At 35.0% G+C, this 10,649-nt stretch overlaps 1 pseudogene; it reads left to right on the forward strand.

The window, feature by feature from the left end:
- The first annotated feature begins 3,963 nt into the window (after nt 1-3,963).
- On the forward strand, nt 3,964-10,436 carry LOC147396369 (uncharacterized; annotated as a pseudogene).
- Nucleotides 10,437-10,649: the final 213 nt, after the last annotated feature.

Below are 10,649 nucleotides of genomic sequence, written 5' to 3' on the forward strand. Positions count from 1 at the left end.
TGCGAAGACTTTCAGATCACTCATCACAACTCTGTACCTTACAGACTAAAATGAACAGAGTAGTTGAGACTTTCAACAAGAACATTAAAAGAATCATTGAGAAGATGGCAGTGACATACAAGGATTGTCATGACATGTTGCCTTTCGTCCTTCACGCCTATCGGCTTCATTCTAAACCTCAACTGGGGTAACTCTGTACTTATTAGTATATGGAATGGAAACAGTCTTACTCATTGAGGTTGAGATTCCTTCCCTCTGAATCTTAAAAGAAGCAGAGTTAGATGAAACTGAATGGGTTCAAGCTCGATTTGATCAACTGAATCTGATAGAGGAAAAACGTCTTGCAGCCATTTGCACAGACAAATCTATCAGCTACAAATAGCTCGTGCCTACAAAAGAAAGTCAAGCCTAAAGATTTCTCGTCGAGAAACCTTATTTTGAAAAAGATTCTACCAATCCAAGAAGACGCTAGGGGAAAATTTTGACCAAACTATGAGGGACCATTTATTGTGAAAAAGGTAATGACGGGAGAAGCTCTGATTCTCATAGAAATAGACAGACAAGTCTTCCCACAACGATCAATGCTGACACTGTCAAGAAATATTATGCTTGAGATCTGATCCTGAGATGACAAAAGGCCATCTTTACTATCCTAAACTAACTATCAACCCTAGTAATGAAGATCGAGTTGCTGACCAAATAACTCAAGTTGATGTTTCCAAGTCTTTTCAAGAACCATTGGAAGGAATTGGCGATCCGATGACTAGGGCAAAGACAAAGAGGATGGAAGAGGCATTACAAGGCTTGATTGTAGAAGTACAATACAAAGAGACCATTTTAGAAGATTCTAAGGCTAACTTCGGAGATATCAAAATTTCATCAAGGATGGTCAACTATCTTTTTATCCAAGAGATCAATTTGAATGCAAGGGTTAATTGGAATTTTTATGTTATAACTGTCCTTAGTTTTGATTTCTTTATTTCCTAAGGACTAATTAAACTTTCTTTATTTTTTCAAATACTAATTAGAACTAATCTTACTCTAATTTGCCTATAAAAGGGCACCTCATCGTGTAATTGAGACACAATTTACAATTTACATTTTATGAGCAATTCTTTGAAGTTTATTTAAGAAGTTTCTTAAGTCTTCATGTGTTCTTTATGAGTTCTTGTATGAGTTTTTGTATGAGTTCTTGCTTGAGTTCTTAAAGAAGTGCATGAATCTTCGACTTATCAAAGGAATGATCATCCTTTGTGGCGTCTCAAGGTTGGGGTTTTAAGGATATAGCTTCCTTAAGGTTCTAATCCGATCAACATCATCTCTTATTTCTACACAACCTGTGTTTCCTTCAAATTAAAAGATTCCTAAAAGAGATCATCAAGAGGAGTTTCCAAGAGGAAACATATCATTTGGTATCAGAGATCCAAGATTGCTGGAAAATAAATCATTATTGAAGGAATTCTTTGAAGATTTGGTTCAGGCGACATTCGAATTGGAGAATAATGGGGGTAGATCTTGCTTCCAAACAAACATTCATTCCAATTCAAAACCAAGGATGGCTAGATAAACCAAGTTTTTAGATTTCAAAACCCATTCTTGATGCATTCTTGATGCATTCTTAATTGAAGAGAAACATTCTTTGTTGCTATTATACATTTTTTTTTATTGTTCAAAAAATATATATTGTTCAATCTTTTGGGAGATATAATATAAATCAACAAACAACTTGCTGGATTTCTTGTTGTCACAACGATTTTTTTTTTAAATTCTTGATAGTAAATCATTTGTTGGAGATTACGTTGTTTTAATAGAATTAAATCATCAATTCCATTGTCAAAGTTGCTGTAAATTCTTCATCAAATTCATACCGAATATGTGTTGAACATAAACGTTTCTTGAGAGAGTATATAGTCACCGTTCTTGCTGTATTCTTATCCATTAACGTTGTGTGTTCATTACCATAGGTGTTGCTGTGTTTTTTTTTTTCCGCCATTGATGTTGCTGCAATCGATAGAATATAACTAGCTATTGAACTCGAAAATATTTCTTGCTGTTTTTGTTCTTGCTGGAAATTCAGAAAAAAAATAAATAAATAAAATAACATATATTGATATTGTTGGAATTTGTTTCTTCTTTAATGTGTTTCATTCCAATTCACGTATAGAATGTTTTAAGTTGCAAAAAAAACTCTTGAAGGAAGTTGATATAGTTCTTTAAGAACATTCTCTTTTTTTTTTTTTTTCCTGTTCAGCCTTTATATGGATCAACGTCCTTCTAAAGAGGGCTGTTCATAACATTTATATATATATATATATATATTTTTTTTTTTTTTTTTTTCTTACTGGTTTTTCTTTTATTGCTGTTCATAAAGGTGTTGGCGCTTCCTTGCTGAGTTAATTGTTTGCTGTTTCGTGCATTCAATATTGAGATTAGAGAAAAAAAAAATCATGCTATAAAAAACAATAAAAATAAAAATAAAAATATGTTCAACCATCTTCAAAGAACCAGCATCTTTGCTATTCTTGAACGTTCTTGTTGTTCTCATTGTGATAATTGCTGAAACACAATTGCTGAATCTTGCTGTCCCCAAAGTTTCTTAATGAAAACTCAGCCACTGCGTTTGTCACTTTGTTGCTGAATTTTGCGTTTGTTTTTTTTTTTTTTTTTAAAACAAAGTGACGAATGTCATCTTCTTTGAACTTGAAAATTTCTGGCTAGTCATAACGTGTTCATAAGGTTTTTTTTTATATAAAAAAAAAACTCCAGAAACGTCAAGGTTGCTTTCTCTAATTCATATAGTTTGCTGTTTACTGTAGTTTGTTCACCAAATTCAACGTTAGAGTTGAAATCAAATTACAATTTAAGGAAAAATCTTCATAGTTTGTTGTTTGCTGTAATTTGTTGCTATATTAGGCGTGTTAGGTACATTAAGATTGTTTGAAACAAAAAAAAAACGGCAACAACACAAATTCGTGATTACCTAGATCATCCTCGATCTTGTTTTCAGAAAATTTCTTTCGTAATATTGTTTTTGTTGGGCTGAGATAAAGAAAATAAGAAATCGTTATTGGTTGTCTATATTTGCTTCTTGCTGTTCATCACGTTCTCTTCGGAAAAAAAAAATGATTGATATTCGTTGTTCGTAGTACAGAAAAATCGATAAAATTGGAGTTGCTAACTTCAAACAGCCATAACTTTTGATCCGGATATCGGAACGATTATTAGTGCATATCAAATCGAAGCTCTTTTCGAGATCTATAAGTTGAACGAGGCATAGCCTCGTTCCACACTGTTTCGACCTCCAATTCCATCGTTTTCATCACTTTTCGGGACTTACAAGATTGTTGTATTCTTTTGTTATTTTCGTTTATTTAAAATTACAGGTTTCAACCATGAGTAAGGAAGGAGGAGAACCACATGAGACCAACTTGAAATTATTCATCAAGGCCGTTCATGACCAATTTAAATTATTGAATTCAAGGTTCCAATATGGAATCCTCTTATGAATCTAAACCATATCGAAAACATGAGTTCGACGGAGAAGAAGATGTTCATTCCAAAGCGGAGAGAGTACATTATCGACGGGATAAGAAAGTTGATTTCAAAGAAGATAATAATTTGGATAGCATAAAGGTGACGATTTTGACTTTTCACGGAAAGAATGATCCTGAATTATATTTGGAGTTGGAAAGAAAGGTTGAGCACGTTTTTTATTATCATAATTATTCTGAGGATAAAAAAATAAAGCTAGCCGCCGTGGAATTTACAAACTATGCCAGTATATTGTGGGATCAAGTGGTGATCAATAGGCGTAGAAATGGTGAGAGACATATTTGATCATGGGATGAGATGAAGTAAATGATACGTAAAAGATTTATTCCTAGCCATTACTATCGAGATTTGTATATCAAATTGCAAGGGCTGGTTCAAGGTTCCATTAGTGTAGAGGATTATTATAAAGAAATGGAGATTGCCATTATTAGAGCAAACATAGAGGAAGATAGAGAAGCAACCATGGCTAGATTCATTACTGGGTTGAACAACGAGATTGCTTATGTAGTTGAGTTGCACCATTATGTGGAGATGGAAGAGTTATTGCACAAAGCCATTAAAGTGGAAAAGCAAATCAAGTCTAGAAGGTTCAAATCTGGATCATCTTCTAATAATCCGTAGAGACCAAATTGGAAGGACAACAAAATTCCTTTCAAACCAAAAGAAGAAGCAAAGTCGAAGCCTTCGGTTTCTATTCCTAAAGATAGACCTGAAACAATGCCTCTTATTAAGTCACATCAGATTAAGTGTTTTAGGTGCCAAGGGTTCGGATACATTGCTTCTGAATGCCCAAACAAAAGGGTTATGATTGTATTGGCAAACGGTGACATTGAAAGTGCTAATTCAAGTGACAACGAGATGCCTCCATTAGAGGATTGTTCTGATGTTGAAGTAGAAGAGCCTGTGCATGGTGATTTACTTGTCACCAGGAGAGCTTTGAGTATACAGCCTAAGGATGAAGGAGATAAGGAGTAACGTGAGCATATTTTTCACACAAGATGCCACGTGAAGGATAAAGTCTGTACATTGATTATTGATAGTGGGAGTTGTACCAATGTTGCTAGTACCTTGGTTGGTAGAGAAGTTGAATTTGAAATGACAGAAACATCCTAAACCGTATAAGCTACAATGGCTGAATGATTGTAGTGAAGTGAAAGTAAACAAGCAAGTTCAGGTTCCTTTCTCAATAGGCAAGTATGTGGATGAGGTTATTTGTGATGTGGCACCGATGCATGATGGTCATATATTACTCGGTCAACCATGGCAATTTGATAGGAGAGTGTCACATGATGGGTATAAAAACCGTTATTCTTTTGTAATAAACAATCGAAAAATTGTACTGGCCCCTCTCAAACCTTTGCAAGCTTATGAGGACCAGGTCAGGATAGCAAGTGAGTGCAAAATGAGAGAGAAACAAAGGTGTGAGCAAAAATGAGAGCAAAGTGAACAACATGGAGAGAAGAATAAAGTACTGAGTGTACTTGCTGAAAAACATGATGTTAAAAGTGTAATGATAGCAAGGCCACAAGTTCTAGTTCTTATGTACAAAGATGTTTATTTTTCCACTAACGATCTTAACTCATCTTTGCTAGTATTGTTGTGTCTTTATTGCAGGATTTTGAGGATCTTTTTCCCGGGGAGATTCCACATGGTTTACCTCCTTTAAGAGGAATTGAGCACCAAATATACTTCATCCCTGGTTCTACTATACCAAATAGGCCTGCTTATAGAGCTAATCCTGAGGAAACAAAGGAGACACAGAGGCAAGTGGATGAACTGTTGCAGAAGGGATTTGTAAGGGAGAATCTCAACCCATGTTCGGTTCCTATTCTCTTAGTACCAAAAAAAGATGGAACATGGCGCATGTGTATGGATTGTCGAGCTATTAATAAGATAACGGTAAAATATAGGCATCCTATCCCCTAGGTTAGATGATATGTTTGATGAATTGCATGACTCTCATTTATTTTTTAAAATTGATTTAAAGAATGGGTATTTTCAAATTCGCATGAAAAAGGGAGATAAATGGAAAACTGCATTTAAAACTAGATATGGGTTGTATGAATGGTTAGTAATGCCCTTCGGTTTAACTAACGCACCTAGTACATTCATGAGATTAATGAACCATGTCTTGCGCGCTTTCATGGAAAAATTTATGGTAATTTACTTTGATGATATTTTAGTCTATAGTAAAAATGTTGATGACCATGTGAAGCATTTGCGTGCTGTGTTTAGTATGTTAAAAGAACACCAGTTATATGTTAATCTTAAGAAATGCACATTTCGTATGGAATCTGTTGTGTTTCTTGATTTGTTGTTAGTTCGTAGGAATTAGTGCTGATGAGGAAAATATAAGGGCATAAAAGGATTGGCCTACACCTAAGAATGCGAACGAGGTAAGAAGTTTCATGGTTTAACAAGTTTTTTATCGAAGGTTTGTTAAGGATTTTAGTTCTATTGTTGCACCTTTGAATGAACTTGTTAAAAAGAATGTTGTTTTTAATTGGGTTAATGTGCCTAATCAGGCTTTCCAAACTTTGAAAGATAAGTTAACCAATGCACCTTTGTTGTGTTTGCCTAACTTTAATAAAGCTTTTGAAATAGAGTGTGATGCATCCGGGATTGGAGTAGGAGCTACTTTGATGCAGGATTCTAAGCCAATAGCTTATTTTAGTGAAAAGCTAAGTGGAGCAGGATTGAATTATCCTACTTATGACAAAGAGCTTGATGCATTAGTGAGAACTCTTTGAACATGGAAACATTATTTATGACCGAGGGAATTTATCATTCATTCTGATCATGAGAGCTTGAAATTCCTGAAGACCCAAGGTAAGCTTAATAAAAGACATGCTAAATGGTTGGAGTTTATAGAAACATTTCCTTACGTAATTAAATATAAACGTGGGAAGGAAAATGTTGTGGCCGATGCATTATCAAGAAAGTACGTATTACTTACTTCATTGCAAACTAAACTACTTGGTTTTGAATTGATTAAAGATTTGTATGCCAATGATTCTGATTTCAGTCAAGTATGGAATGCATGTGCTAAGTGTGTGTTTGGTGACTTTTATAGGCATGAAGGATTTCTTTTCAAGAAAGATAAATTGTACGTGCCTAATTGTTCTGTTCGTGAGTTACTTGTAAGAGAGTCATGAAGGAGGTTTAATGGGTCACTTTGGTGTCATAAAAACTTTAGATATCTTATGTAAGCATTTTTATTGGCCCCATATCAAGTATGATGTTCAATCTGTTTGTGACAAGTGCATTACATGTAGGCAAGCAAAGTCTAAAATTCGACCGCATGGCTTGTATACCCCTTTGCCTGTACCTAATCAACCTTGGATTGATATTTCTATGGATTTTAGTTTAGGATGCCAAGGACTCAAAATGGTAAAGATAGTATATTTGTTGTTGTTGATAGGTTTAGTAAGATGGCCCATTTTATTGCATGTACTAAAACCAACGACGCAACACATACTGCTAATTTGTTCTTTAAAGAGATAGTTCGATTGCATGGGCTACCTAAGTCAATTGTTAGTGAGATAGATGTTAAGTTCCTAAGTTTTTTTTACTTACTTTATGGAGTAAATTAGGAACTAAACTTCTATTTTTTACTGTTGCACTTGGTCAAACGGATGGCCAAACTGAAGTAGTTAATAGGACATTCACTACTTTGTTGCGTACTATCATTCAAAAAATTTTAAAATAATGGGAGAAGTGTTTACCACATATTGAGTTCGCATATAATAGGACTGTTCATTCAACTACTTCATTTTTCCATTTGAGATTGTTTATGATTTTAATCCTTTAACGCCTGTGGATATTTTACCTTTGCCTACTAATGAACATGCTAATCTTGATGGTAAGAAAAAGGTATTTTTTGTGAAAGATTTACATGTCAAAGTTCGAGCCAACATTGATAGGAAGAATGAGCAATATGCTAAGCAAGCCAATAAGGGCCGCTTGAAAGTTATTTTCCACCCTGGAGATTGGGTTTGGGTGCACTTGCGTAAGGAGCGGTTTCCTACCCAAAAGAAATCAAAATTGCAACCTCGAGGAGATGGTCCATTTCAAGTCTTGGAACGGATCAATGATAACGCCTACAAACTCGATTTGCCAAGTGATTATGGTAATGTTAGTACAACTTTTAATGTTGCTGATTTATCCTTATTTAATGTAGGTGATTTGAGGACGAATTTTTTCGAAGAGAGGGAGAATAATGGAGATCGAGTTGTTGACCCAATAACTCAAGTTGATGTTTCCAAGTCTTCTCAAGAACCATTACAAGGAATTGGTGGTCCGATGACTAGGACAAGGACAAAGAGGATGGAAGAGGCATTGCAAGGCTTGATTGTGGAAGTACAATACAAAGAGGCCATTCTAGAAGATTCTAAGGCTAACTTCGGAGATATCAAAGTTCATCACCAAGGATGGTCAACTATCTTTTTTGCAAGAGATCAATTTGGATGCAAGGGTTAATTGGAAATTTCTATGTTCTAATTATCCTTAGTTTTGATTTCTTTATTTCCTAAGACTAATTAAACTTTCTTTATTTTTTCTAAGGACTAATTAAAACCAATCTTGATCTAATTTGCCTATAAAAGGGCACCTCATCTTGTAATTGAGACACAATTTACAATTTACATTTTATGAGCAATTCTTTGAAATTTATTTAAGAAGTTTCTTAAGTCTTCATGTGTTCTTTATGAGTTCTTGTATGAGTTTTTGTATGAGTTCTTACTTGAATTCTTGAAGAAATGCATGAATCTTTGACTTATCAAAGGAGTGATCATCATTTGTGGCGTCTCAAGGTTGGGGTTTTAAGGACATAGCTTCCTTAAGGTTCTAATCCGATCAACAACATCTCTTATTTCTACACAACTTATGTTTCCTTCGAATTAAAAGATTCCTAAAAGAGATCATCAAGAGGAGTTTCTAAGAGGAAACATATCACCTACTCAACCATTTTGAGCCATCATGTTCATTTACTAACCTAAGATTAGGGAAAGTCAATAATTATAATTATTAAAAAAAAAAACAAAAAAAATATATAAAACAAAAAATCAAAGCATCAAAGTACTTTTGACCCGCATGAAGATAAACTGTGAATGGCTAAAAATACAAAAAAAATACAAAAAAAAGTCAAAAATCGAACACTTGATCTTGAGGTCGATCCAAATCTCCAATCTAAAATAAGTTCTAGAGAAATTGGGAGGAGACATAGATCACCTTTTCAAAAGAAAAATAGACAAACCCTACGTCTAACCCATTCTAGATAGATCCAGATCTTAAACTTTTTGTATCTTTTCCACTACCCTTACACCTAAACCAACGTTTCGTCCCACAAAAAGTCCTTTCAGATCAGGGAATGTTCTAAGGCTTCACAATGACAATGATAGCACTAATGATCTTGTAACTTGATCCGGACCTCAAGTCTTATTAGTCATTAGAAGACTCGAGAGGGAAGTCCAGATCGAATATTCAAAAAAAAAGTACTTGAAGTGTAAAGTAGCTGATCTCGCGACTCAACTTGAGTTGCCAAATCATAAATAGTCGTCAGCAAACTCGAGAGGAGAATCTCCATCGGTCACTCAAGAAAGAGCGCCACTATAAGAGTAGAGTCACCAATTTCGCAGCTCAACTTGAGTCATCAAGCCACAAAGACACAGAGGCTCCAAATGAGAATTGTAATGTAAAAATCTAAAAATATACAAGCATAGTCTGCAAGGACATAGTGAAAACCTGAGAGGGCGCTATGAGTACAAAAATCAGACTATGATAAGATCAAAGCCACCGGCACGATAAAACTCTAAAAGGGCGTTGATGTGCAAAAATGTGGAAATCGGAACAACACTAGGGGCAAGAAGGGAAAATAAAAAAAAATAAAAATAAAAAAATTGACTCATGGCCCGCATGAGTATAAACTGTGAACGGCAAAAAAAATTTGAAATCCTAAGTCCCACACGTAATCGATTTTCACCCAGTACTGGGACAGTGGGGATGACTCTAAAAAGAACCAAAGAGCTATTGACATCTATATCCTCAGTAGTTGGCAAAAGCACATAATCATCGAAGTAACAATGGTTTTTCAAAAGTGTTCATATTCTGCATCTTCAATTTTATTCGACAAAGACGAACCACAAAATTCAAACATTTTCAAAGCTATTATTTTAGTCGATGATGAAAAATATGACTGATTCAAACTTCATGTTTTTAAAGCAATAGATACACCTGAGGTCAAGTAAATAAAAAATCTATTTTCTTTTTATTTCAAAATTTTCACATTACATGTTTTGCTAACAAAAAAAAAGACACCAATCACACGTCTCAATGAATGAAACAATCAAGTTTATCTTCCAAAGCACTAATTCGAGCAACTTGCCGCATCATCACCACCTCAGCATCTGAAGCATCACGACTCACCAGGTAAGACTCAAATGTATCAAAACAAGGACCTTGAGCAAGTCCCTTTCGCAGATCATCAATCTCAGCCCTCAAAATGGAAGACTCCTTACTCCTCAAAAACTCGAGCTGAGCTAGTTAGGTCTTCAACGCATTCGTAGAACGTTGCCAAAGCATCTCAATCCGCTTATGAGATACTATTATCTCTTCCATTCGATCACGGTGGTCGAATAAACGACCCAGCCTGATCTCCCAGTATTGTGCTAAATGCAACTACTTCTTTTTGACTTCTTGTTCCACCAAAGAGAGTCTTTGATTACCTCCGGAATGAGAATTCTTGTGATGAGTGGGATATCCTTTCTAATGGTGGTATTGTTCAAGAAATGATACATATTGCTAATGGCCAAGATCCTGGTAACTGCGTATCTCTACTGCGAGCAAATACTTCAAATTCCAACCAAAACAACATGTTGATATTGTAAGAGATTAGCACCGATACAACAGACTCTTTCGTAGTTTATGCTCTAAAAAAATCAAAAGGGTTTCAAAAACCTTTCCGAAATACATTGCCCTCCAATTTACCGAAACCCGGTTGAAGAAACACTCAAATTTCGAAACTCATAAAATTTTCATTAAATCTGAGATCTCAAACGAGCTCCGTGCCATCGAGATCAAAGAATAATAAGGCAAAACTC

The sequence above is a fragment of the Akebia trifoliata genome, chromosome 8, assembly GCF_017979445.1.
Source record: "Akebia trifoliata isolate Shusen 1 chromosome 8, ASM1797944v1, whole genome shotgun sequence".
NCBI classification, from domain to species: Eukaryota; Viridiplantae; Streptophyta; class Magnoliopsida; order Ranunculales; family Lardizabalaceae; genus Akebia; species Akebia trifoliata.